Here is a 12,437-nt window from a genome sequence, read left to right as displayed (position 1 = left end):
GACGAGATGTCACACTACCACTCTACCAGACTCTGCCCAATCATTGCATGCTTCCATCAAGATTCAGTCCATCGGCGCAGACCGTCGGGGATGCGGGACAAGCGGCTGTCATGTTGACGGAGGCATTAAGTGCATGTGCATTCTTTCTATGTTCAGAAAAGGCCACACACAAAAAAAAAACAAGGAGAGTATGGCCTCGTTCCTGGATGGTGGAGAGAGGGCGGTCTGCACTGTCTATTCCCCAAAAAGAAATTGATTTGTTGAATGATACCATATTTGAGAATCCGCAACAAGCGTTGTAGTTAGCAACCATAGCATGAATTGAAATGCTACGTATACCAAGATTTCCCCTTTTTTCACTTTTGAAATACTACACATCACATCGTGATTGTGTGTGCCAGGTCCATTCTCTCATCATAAGTAGGTGGGCACATCTTCCTATTGGTCAATGCCGAGAGAGACCAACTGAAGCACGACGTAGGACATGTTACAGTATGTGGCAAGAAGAACAAAAATTACGACATGCCAGACTTTCGTTGTCATGAAGCGTCTTATCCTTGAGTACGTCGTGCTAAACGAGCTACGACATGTCAAGAGAATTCAAAATCGACGACGAGACACTACGTTGGTCTGCGACACGTCTGTCAGCTCAAAATCCGGCTACATTGGTGTAGTCTCTCGTTGGCTCATTAAAATTACACTTTACCTGTACTGTTAATACAGGTTTTATGATTGCGTCATTGACTCTATGAGAGATTATTTTCATTGTCATTAGTTCCTCTAGACCAGCATTTGACACCCTGCCTTGCTTAGCATGAGCCACACAATAATAGGGCTGTTCACACGGCACACATTTGCTCCGGCACTGCACCGATGTATTTTGTTTTGATATATTTTGCACCGCAGCAAATTGTGTGAAGTGTTCACACGTACAAAGCCGCTGAGCGTGATAGCACCGACACAGCGTCGGTGCAGCCCCACTTGCGTTCACACGGCAGTTCCTGCAGCGGAGCAAAATGACAGAAAACAAATGAGCTGTCGTGTTGGTTCTTTTTAAAACGTATACACAACTCAAGCGACTACTGGACCGGCACGTCCTTTTCCTTCTCGGTCTCCGTGCCTTCTGCTCGAGAGTGACCGCCCACGAAAACGTAAATCAACGATGACTTCAATGACACTCAGAAAAGCAAACACTAATGTGCCAAACAGAAAATCAAGAGAGGAAATCACAAAATAAATTATTTGGGGGGCGGGGGTTGTGAAAACAAAACAAAGGAACAAACTACACAAACAACTCTGAGACAGTGCAGTCTCCTACAAAAGGAAAGATGTTACCAGCCAAGTCTTGTGTCGTTATTAAACAAACACATGACGGAAGTCCGACAGAGCACGAAAGCAACGCATTCTCGCCATACGTACTCTTCACAAGCATTTGCTTTGGAGCAAATTTGACTCAGTTGCATTCACACGTGCAAATTTACATCGGTGCTGCTTCGTAAACAAGCAATTGCTCCGGAGCAAATTTTTAAACCACCTCCCTGAGGTGGATCAAATTTGGTCCGGTGTAAGCCTTTTTCCGGGGCTACGCCGGAGCTAATTTGCACGTGTGAATGCTCTACTAGGGCAGCCCCTGCGTAGCACCGGACCAAATCTTGCCGTGTGAACAGCCTTAATGACAGACAGGTCAGAAGTCAGGAACAACAGTCACTTTGTGGAACATGGACAAAGAGGGGGCAGAGCTTTGTTTAGAACAGGCAGGAAGTACAGGCCTGTGTGTGTGTGTGTGTGTGTGTGTGTGTGTGTGTGTGTGTGTCTGTGTCTGTGTGTGTGTGTGCGCGCGTCAGGAAAGACCATCATCCTAGGTCATTTAAAAATAGGTTGATAAACACACCCTGCTCACTTGTCAGCTCCCTGCACTTATAATCACCCTCCATCGAGACATATGACTGACAGCTCCATCGCAGCATGGCGGGCAAACGTCACCGCTTTGACAACCTTCATCAGCGATGCGGTGAGGAGGTGTCAGCCAGGGGGGACCTGCTCGCATCACATAATGAGTGTCGGCGCTCTTACTGAAGCTTGTATTATCAGCAAGCCGATAATGCAATACCTGTTGCTGTCAGAGAGTTATCAATGGAGTAAGATGTATTACTATGGTGGTGGATTGGAGCGGTATACAACTGAACTGCATCATGCTGAGCGCTTATCCGAACAACGTCAACATATGTACCTGTAACTGTGAGGGCCTCATCGTGAAACCGAGTGTATCTTTTGAATGTGTGCAGAGATGTGCCACAAACAGACCTACATTTCAAGGTAACCTGACATTATCATCGGCATCATCAATAATGTACTGTAAAGCAACACAAGGGAAGCCAAGGAGGGCAATCTGAGAGCTGGAAAAAAATCTGCTTTGTTGCATCTGTGTTACAGGCATGTGCTGCAAACTGTAATTGCTCATGTATTTGACTCACTCTCGTTCCTACCGACTGATGTCAAGCTGCTGAATAAACATGCATGAAAACCTGAAACCATTATAAATATTGCAAAGCCACCTTATGTATACATAATACATATATATATGCAACTTATATTCATACTGTGTACACCTTTCTGAAACATTTATTTTTGTGCATGAAACCCTTCCTCCTCCTCCCTAATTTTGCTGCTGTAGACTGCAAATTTCCCCAATGTGGGACAAATAAAGGTTATCTTATCTTATCTTATCAGACTAATGTTCTGATTCAGGGGTGGAAAGCTTCTTTTCAGCACAGTCCATAATGGTAGTTAAAACTACAGCTATTGTATGTTCTCAATAGGTACAGTAAGGGGAAAAAATGCATAATATCCTGCCTTTCTACAGAGAAAACAAACCGATTTAACATTTCAATGAAAAAGGTAAAAGCTTACATCTTTTTTCCAGGGAATATTTGATTTGTCTACTTTTTTTAGGAAACGGATGATGCAGACAAGTGCAGCTGTCAATTTATTATTTTTTATAATTGAGCGGTATAAACAGCAATAGCATGAAGTCTTCAAGCCAGGAGCAGAGATGGCAAAAGTATTCACACTGATATGATACATGAATACTGAATGATACGTGAAATATGATACTTATGTACCTATGTTAAATGTACGTACATGATATGTAAAAAAAAAAATCTCTCACATCATCATGATTGTTCACATTTCTCCGTGTAACCACTGTCTCTCTCTTTTGTATACTCCATCCATCCATCCATCCATGTTCCAAGCCGCTTTATCCTCACAAGGGGGACGGAACGGGCTGGAGCCTATCCCGGCTGTCTTCGAGCACTAGGCAGGTGACACCCTGAACCGGTTGCCAGCCAATCGCAGCGCACACAGCTCACACGCAACCATCCGCGCTCACACTCACACCTAGGGACAATTTAGTGCTCAATCAGCCTACCATGCATGTCTTTGGAATGTGGGAGAAAACCGGTGTAGAAACCCACGCAGGCACAGGGAGAACATCCAAACTCCACACAGGAAGGCCGCAGCCGGAATCTAACCTTGCACCTCTGCACTGTGAGGTTGATGTGCTAGCCAATCATCCACCATGTTGGAATCTAGTTATATAAGAAATATAATTGATGCCCCATCACACACAATACCCCCTGAGTACAGTATTATCACTTTTTTGTGTTGGATAATAGCCCTGTGATTTAGTGGCAACCAGTCTCGAGTGAAGACTGCCTCTCACCCAAAGTCGTCTGAAATAGGTTCAAACTCCCCCGCAATCCTGAACAGTTGTTTTTTGGACCACTGGAATTGATGAATTGCATTTAAATGGGGATTTGACACAAAGCTTGAGCTTGCTCACTAAATGAATTAAACCCATACAGTATGTCAGGGTACGCTTTACTTTAGTTCATTTTCTGCCCTATCCTAATACTACAGAAAACAACGTTTTTTTTCCACTTGTATCCGAAGTGTTATTGAGCTTTGCACCAACATTTGTATGATACTTGGGTGTACCGCATGCAATGGTTCTTAACCTTCTTAGATGTACAAAACCCAACCAGTTAATATGCACAATCACCGAACCCTTTATTAGTGTAAAATAAATAAATGTGATTCTTTTTTTTTTACAAAATCAAGATATACCAAAAAATGCATTTTTAAAAACAAAAAAAGTAAATTACATGGCATACGTATTTTTTTTTAATTGTATGCCGTACAATCATGACAATCACACTGTGACTACTAACGGAACTAAATTTTCCACAGCACTGATTGCACAAGCAATGTCACGTGATCATCTGCAGCCAGTGATGGCCAAGCAGGCATCACTAATCGACATGTTGAGTCGGGTGTGCCTCCATGGCAGAGGCTCCGTCGAACCCCTGAGACCGATTCACCAAAGCCCTAGGGATCGATCGAACCCAGGTTAAGACCCACTGACTTAATAGAATGGTACAACCCAAGCTATTTTTTATCCTTTTTTTTCGCCCTCAGCCTTTGCTCCACTTGCCTCGTCTCTCCACTTCCCATCTGCTCTGATTTTTCCTCTGAGCGGCGACTAAGCCGTGAAGCCTACGATTAAATCGCAGATGAACAATCCAAACAAAATGCCATCGCAGAGTGCGAGAGAGAGCAAGAGAGTGAGAGACCGACGGAGAGCGATGCAGCCAATGAATTAGTACCCATAGATGTCCTCTTGGGGGGAAACGCCGAATGCCGTATTAAACACTCTGCCAGACCGTGCTCATAGTTTCCTGGATGGCGTTGTATGTCATGCACAGGAAGGTCAATTTACAAATATGCAACACACACACTCTGGATTATCAGCCTCCAGCCACAACATCAATGTTTCCAAACGTCCGAGGCCCTCAGCATCATCAGCACAGCCAGGCCGCTCATGCTCTGTCTACCTAAATAAGCGCTGACCTGCTTTCACTAAGCGTATCTGTTCGGCTCCGACATTTTCTGGGACGCATACGTGAACAAAGGCAAACAGGCGCTCACTAACGAGGGAATGCCGGCATTGGAAATCCATACGTTTGCTTGGCTGGCATCAATGTTTACCTCGCGAGCAAAGTTGCCTTCATCCGTGTGTGCTTGAAGGTCTCACAGAACTTTCCGGCTCAATCATTGAGTTGTTTCCGTTCCTGATGTTGCTTCTCGCTGCAAGGCCACTGATCAATAACAGACGCTTAGGAATTCTTTCGACAAGTACCGTGAATTCTAAACAACAACATGTTGATAAATGATGAACTGTTGTTAGCTCTTTTTTTCGCTCACAATGTTCTAACGTGACTTTGAACTTTTTATGTCACTTCCCGTTGAAATTCATGGAAAGCGTCACATAAAACAGAAGAGAATTAAACTTTGCATATTCAAACAGCAAAATAATATAATCAAATGCATGGAAAGCTTAATGCATAATATAAAATGCAAAACATATTACATAATTTCCGTGAGATGCTGGTGGGCATTTAGCCGCGTCTGGGGCCCAAGAGCGTTTCCCCGCCCTCATGCCACTCGGAGGCATCCCACCACGCGAGCGCTGGACTTTAGTGGAGGACCTTCTTTGCTCCTTCTTCCTCTTCTTATATTAGGCTGCATGTTGTGACTGTCCCTCCTAATTGTTTATGTTGCTATACTGTTGCTGTGGCTCTTTTTTTGCTTTTGTATCTTTATTCTGTTGTATGGGCTTTATGTCTCACAGTATGTAAACTTGGATTACTCAGTGACAGCTTGTCAGTATGTCGAGCGCTCTACTAGAGTGTCAGCTCTTCCGCGTCTTCTGCATCCAGCCCTGCTCTCTGTAGTTACTTTGTATTTTCATCGATAAAGACTTGTACTTTTCAACTTCTGTGTCATGTCTGCTCCTAAGTCCTATTCCTGCTCCTCACATGACGCTGCATCTCTTCCGGTAGACATCAATGCTGAATTCTTAAAATTGGGACTTGCCTGTACACGGGTAAGCCAATTGAAAACAAGAGCTTAAAGATATGCAAATGGAGCAGTGGTTCGAACGCTGAACCACAACATAGCAATGTAACACTTTCATCGTCATCGTTTAGCAGAAAACATATAATCCGAAGGTTACCGTATGAGGCGCTCCTCGGCATATCATCTAAAGTATAAGCAGACACAATGGTTCCCATTATATGATTAATTCGACAAGAGTGGAACTTCGAAGTCAGGCCCTGTGCGGGCTCACATCCGCCCTTCAGGTTTACATTCAGACACGTTATCTCCCCTCGCCATCACTGCATTGCATACAACCTCGTAGCGCAACACACACAAAATATGCCTGACGTGCATGAGCTTGCATGTTTTGCAACTGAATCCAGTTGCTGGAGGTTAAGCTTAGAGATGGAGGAAGTACATATTTATTGCTTGCAGATATGCTTTGAGGAAATACAATTGCTGACATTTTGCTGACGAGTCGGGCTGGGAAAGCAATTGCATGGGTTGTTGAAAGTCGATGGAGAGTAATGAGTTAGTTATTCCTTTTAAGTTACTTTTAAAGCGTCATGCTTGGAATGCGAATTTTGCAACCATAGCTGGTAACTTTAACTTGCAATGTGGATCTTTAACAATATTGTCTGGGGTAAAATGGAAAAAAAACTATGATGGCAGATCACTGTCTTTGATGAATATTTGCACTAATCACAAGATTAATTTTTTTTCACAAATATTGAAACTGAAATTTGGTCCAATAAATAAATAATTCAAGACCACACACCATATTTAGAATGAACATTCATTCATCCATTCATTCATTTTCTGATCCGCTTATCGTCACAAGGGTCACAGTAGTTTTTGGAATGTGGGAGGAAACCGGACTACCCGGAAAAAACCCACACATGCCCGGGGAGAACATGCAAACTTCACACAGGGAGGTGGAATTGAACCTGGTACCTCTGCACTGTGAGGTCGGTGCGCTAACCACTGGATCACCGGGCCGCCCATAAAATGAACAACATACTGAAATTATTTTTTTACGCAAGTTGGATAAATACATGGACCACATATTCTAAAGCTCTTGTCCTCATTATTGTTGCGGATGAGTTCGAGACTATCCCAATTATGCATGCAAAATAAACAATGTTCATAGTCACGTTTCCATATTTGGACGGTCAGTTCATGGTCTTCAGTAAACGTAACATGCATGGTTTTGGAATCTGGGAGTAATCTAGAAGACCTGCAGCAAACCCTTGAAACTGCAGGCAGAACAAACAAACTCCACACAGAAGGGCCTGAGAAGAAATTTAAGCCCTGAAACCTCAGAACTTTAAGGCAGACGTGCGAACCACTAATTCACCTTGCTGCCCAGAAGGAATATAAATTGGACCTCATTAGAACCTGCACTTATGGTTGTTATGATGAAGAATGAACAGTTGCACCTCCATCTTTTCCTAGGAGTCCTCCTCGAGAGGCATGAATGAGGGAGATGAAAAGAGGCACGGGGGTTGCAGAAGGCCAGTAAGAGGTGCAGTCAAAGTAAATAGTGAAAGGACAATGGGTCATTGTGGTGTATATGGAGCAGGTCTGGACAGCAGCTGGCTCTTCACTCAAGATGAATGAGTTCACATGACATACGCACACTCAAACAAACGTGTATTGTTATTCTAGAAAATTACTTTCCCAGTGGGGGGGAAAAAAACAAACAAATGCTAAATGTTAGTACCCAGGAGTGCAGACGAGAGATGAAAGCTTTCGAATAATAATCGAATTGCAATTATTTTTTTTCGTCAATACTGCATTTGTGAGTTACGACACGATTACTTTTTTCAAGGTTTTTTTTTTTTTTTCACCAAAACAAGCAATTAATAAATCTGGTAACTGATTTCAAAAGTGAAATAAAGCGGTAGAAATTATACTCGCCGACTTGAAATGCGTTTACAAGTACAATTCTTTTTCATTCCAATTGAAAGGATTCCTACTGAAGATCTCTGGTCACTCGTTTTCATCCTCCGCTTTGTTCATCAGAAGAGGTGTTTTACAGCGCTCTGACACGCACAGGCCACTGAACGTCATGTGATTTCTCAAGATGGAATTTGTTCCTTCATCTGTTTAGCACAGCAGTTGTTGACCGTCTTAACGTTTCTTTTTAAGCAAAAACAAGTCCAAAATTGTTTCAAACAAGTTCTCCCATCACAGACGGACTCTGGTAGGCAAAATAAGAACTCAGCTGTGGCAGCCACTCGGATGATTTTATAAAATATTTGGAACAATCTCGATGTGTGGCGGGCGTAACGAATTTGCATTGACTCAGTGATTCCGTAACATTTGGCAGCTCTGCGTTTTGCCTTCCTAATCCTGCTTTAAACTTCGCCACAACTTTATCCTGGCCTTGGCTGCTGTGGTCCTTGGTCTGCTCCCCAATATTCATTTCACATACCTCTAAAACCATCATAGAACAGGTTCATTTCCAATAAGACTAGCGTGGATTACACACAAGTGGACTCTATTCCCATCATCAGTTAACATTGGATCAATTTGAAATCCTCAGAGAACTTCTGCGTGGGCTTCGCACTGACTGTTAAGGGGCTGAAAAATATGGCATGCCCCATTTTTTTCCAAAAAGAAATTTCAAATATCTTATGAATGTCATCCCACTTTACAATTGCGCCCCACTTGGTGTTGATTGTTAAAAAAAAATGCCTGTAATGTAGCACAAGGTCAAAAGTTTAAGAGAAGGGATGGATACTTTCGCCAGCCACTACATAAAAATGCATTAATCGATTTTCAAGAATTCTAGACCTCCTGGCGGGTGAGCTGGAATCACATTCACATAATGTAAAGTAAATTGCATCATTTGTTTGGATTCTTGAAAGTTTAGTCACGCGACAATAAAAAGGCCTTGAGTTGAGTTGCAATAACCTTCAACAATCTCTCAACTGATATGAACTGAGGGAGCCAATGGAACACTCATGTGAAAATCCATTTCGAGCTGTGGCACGTGCGCACACACCCACACCCACACACACTTCAATTCCCATTCATCGAGCAACTCGTTATCCTTGTTCATAAATCACACACCTGAGTGACAACCCATGCCAACACCTGGCTGTTGCGTAATTCTGCTGCCAATCGGATCTCATGATCTGATGCCGTAAATCCGGCTACTGAGCCGCAGGCACACAGGCGGCAGATTAACTCAATAGATTACTGCTACAGGCAGACGCTAATCCAGTGCTCCCGTGGATGCCACCAGTGCAGCACAGCGAGCCGTATGTGACAATCATGCTCGGTTTTGATTGACATCTGCATATTTGTCTTATGTTATTGGGTGAAAATATGAAAGCTCAATATGAAGCACGATGAACCATGATTGTAAATCGGTTGTTTCCATGAATACATTTCTGTCCGCGTTGAGAAAGCGGAGCATGATTATCGTTGTAAAGGCACACAAAGGACGAGACATCAGCTCTCCTTCATGTTGACAATATTTATCTTCATCGACCTCCCTCTCTTCTCGTTACTTCTCAAGAACAGTGGTCGCCCCCGACAACCGCCTTCCCCCTCCACTCAGTCCTTGTAGATCACGTCTCTGTTATTGTTTCTTCCTTTTCCTTCCCTTGCCCTTTCCTTCCTCCATCACACCATCCAAGCAGTAACATTCTCCAGGGAGGGCCCAAAGGGGGCTTGGGAGAGGGTCTTTTTTGGGATTATGGCCACCGAGGGGGGGCTTTTATCCCAAGAGATGACACACTTCCAAGTCAAGAGGACATTTGTTACGTAACACCGTCAAGCTCGTCTGACTCCACTTATATCTACTCAGTGTACAAGTGAGTGGAGCCACCGACGGGGGGTTAGGTTAGGAGGGAGAAGATTGTAGCTGGAATGAATGGCGGTGAACGCCGGGGAGAAAGTGGGGCAAGATTGTGGGGGGGTTAAGAACAAGATGAGAAACGATTTGTTCAAGAGGACAGGTTTGTGACACAATTTTGGTGCATTTGCAGATGAAAGTGCAATTACATGTGCGCTCATATAATGTTTTTGGGAGGGTTAAATTTAATCACGGTGCCACTCAGTGTGCAGGCAGGGGCCGCTGTTGCCCATCCCTAAATTAGATCATTGGTGCGGAAGGAAAGAAGGAAAGAAAGAAGGAAAGAAGGAAAGAAGGAAAGAAGGAAAGAAGGAAAGAAAGAAAGAAAGAAAGAAAGAAAGAAAGAAAGAAAGAAAGAAAGAAAGAAAGAAAGAAAGAAAGAAAGAAAGAAAGAAAGAAAGAAAGAAAGAAAGAAAGAATCAGCTATACAATGCCCTCCATAACTGATTGGCACCCTTGGTTAAGATGTGCTCAAAACCTTAAAACAAAGTGAACTTTTTGATTGTCGAAGCATACTCTCCTACTGAAAAATCTCGAAATGGTTCAACAGTCATTGAATCAAGCTCCTCCCCTGGCCATTTCATTCCCCCATTGAAAACCTGCGGAGTGAGCTAAAGAGGGGAGTCCAGATGAGAGGACCCAAGTCACTGGATGACTCCGAGGGATTCTGCAAAGAAGAATCGGTCCCTCGTTCTGTATTCTCCCATCTTGTGAAATAGTATATGACAAGATTAGGTGCGATTTTGTGTGTTGGCAAAAGGGGGTTGTACAAAGTATTAAAATCAGAGGTGCTAATAATTGTGGCACACATGATTTAATGGAGAGGGATCATGTCTTAATGTGTCATTTTGAGGGGGGAACAGGCCAGTGAGGACAAAAATAAAAGTGTATATTTTCCGGCTAACAATGCCGATTTCCAAGCTTCTTGAACTACCCACTCTTACTCGAGAGGCCCTTATAGGTTTCCTGAGTTTGAAGGCCTTGTAGGGCAATCACTTCATCAATGGAATAAAATAAGGGACAGCCAATACGTTCGCAAACGAAAATAAAACGACAGTCCAGATTGCTATCGGAGCGCAGTGTGTTCATGTGTGGGTGTGTGGGAAGAGGAGCGCACCGAGATGAGTTGGATGTGAGCCATGTATGCTTCAGAAAAGGAGATGTTTTGCAAAATGGCCTGATGAATCTTTCACACAAGACGAGGCACAGATGAAGACAGAAAAAGATGAAGAACGAAAAGCAGGATGAGGAAGATAAATAATTGACTGTAAGGTAATTAGCTGGCAGGTGGCATGCTGAGTGCATGCACTGTCATGATGACATTTTCACATTTGAAAGGTCCTTTATGAGGGAGGGAGAAGACTTTCCAGACGAGAGAATGGAGGTTCAAGATTTCGAATGATAAACATCACCACAGACAAATACCCAAGGTTCGTCCTTGTGTTACCCTTACTCCAAAGAAGCAAATGCTCATGTTTTCGTCATTAGCCATTCAATTTCCCCCATAATCAAATCCCTTTTTAGCCCGGTGAAACTACTTTAGTTTCCTCTTAGCCATTATTCTTAGGCTACGACCATTTGCAACATGACATGTGGTGAGAGTGCCAATCATAAACAAAGCTTTACCGAGGTTGACCAATGTTAGCATGAATCTAGCAGACTTTCTATTGAGGAAATGGTTTGATTTTTAAATTGTAAATGTAAAAAAAAAAAGGGAAATGTTTTGTCAGTTGTAAACCTCAACTGTGAGTAGCAGCGTGAAGTAAACATGCTTTCAAATTCAGCCTCTGAAAAAATTATTTTGACCCCGAGAGAAGTATTCATGTGATAATGTTACATGGCAGATTGAGCTTGTAGTTTAAAGTGGAGTACTGACTAGACTTTCAGACTGCCACCGCCCCCCTCCCCCTCTCCACAAATTCCAACAATGTATTCTATTCAAGCACAATTGACAGAAATGATGCAACAGCAAGTAATAATACCCTTTTTTTTTATCTATGTCACTGCCGCATGCCAAAGTCCTTGTTACGTAGCATAACGGAGCAACTAGTCTGGCAGACGGCACCATTACTAGCCCAGACAGCAGTAAAGCAACAATCTCCCAAAAAGGACGACAGCATTCACTCTTGCATGTCAACGGTCACCCACACACAATTCGCTGTTGATACTACAGCTATATACTATGTATACTATACACTACACTATACCGCATGCCATTGCAAATGCTAACAAAGAAACTCAGGTGAAGGACACTCATTAAATTATACTCTGCATCAGGACTAAACTATCCATCCATTTTCCGAACCGCTTAATCCTCACTAGGGTCGCGGGTGATGCTGGAGCCTATCCCAGCCATCTTCGGGCAGTAGGCGGGGGACACCCTGAACCAGTTGCCAGCCAATCGCAGGGCACACAGAGACGAACAACCATGCGCACTCACACTCACACCTAGGGACAATTGAGAGCGTTCAATCAGCCTGCCATGCATGTTTTTGGAACGTGGGAGGAAACCGGAGCACCCGGCGTGTCACGGTTATGTTTCAGTCTGGCCAGCAGGTGGCATTAGCGGACTTCTGTGGACACCTGCTGCCAATCTATGATTAATCTCACTCTGTATTTAAGGAGCCCT

The 12,437-nt window shown here is 43.3% G+C and overlaps 1 protein-coding gene across 1 annotated transcript in view; it reads right to left on the bottom strand.

Annotated features, from left to right (window-relative positions):
- plcl1 (phospholipase C like 1) overlaps positions 1-12,437 on the bottom strand; it is a 74,000-nt gene that overhangs the window by 26,578 nt on the left and 34,985 nt on the right. The gene's annotated exons all lie outside the window — the stretch shown is intronic.

This window comes from Hippocampus zosterae, chromosome 12 (assembly GCF_025434085.1).
Source record: "Hippocampus zosterae strain Florida chromosome 12, ASM2543408v3, whole genome shotgun sequence".
NCBI lineage: Eukaryota > Metazoa > Chordata > Actinopteri > Syngnathiformes > Syngnathidae > Hippocampus > Hippocampus zosterae.
Note: the sequence above shows the minus strand (reverse complement) of the source record. Positions and strands in the feature narration are given on the sequence as shown.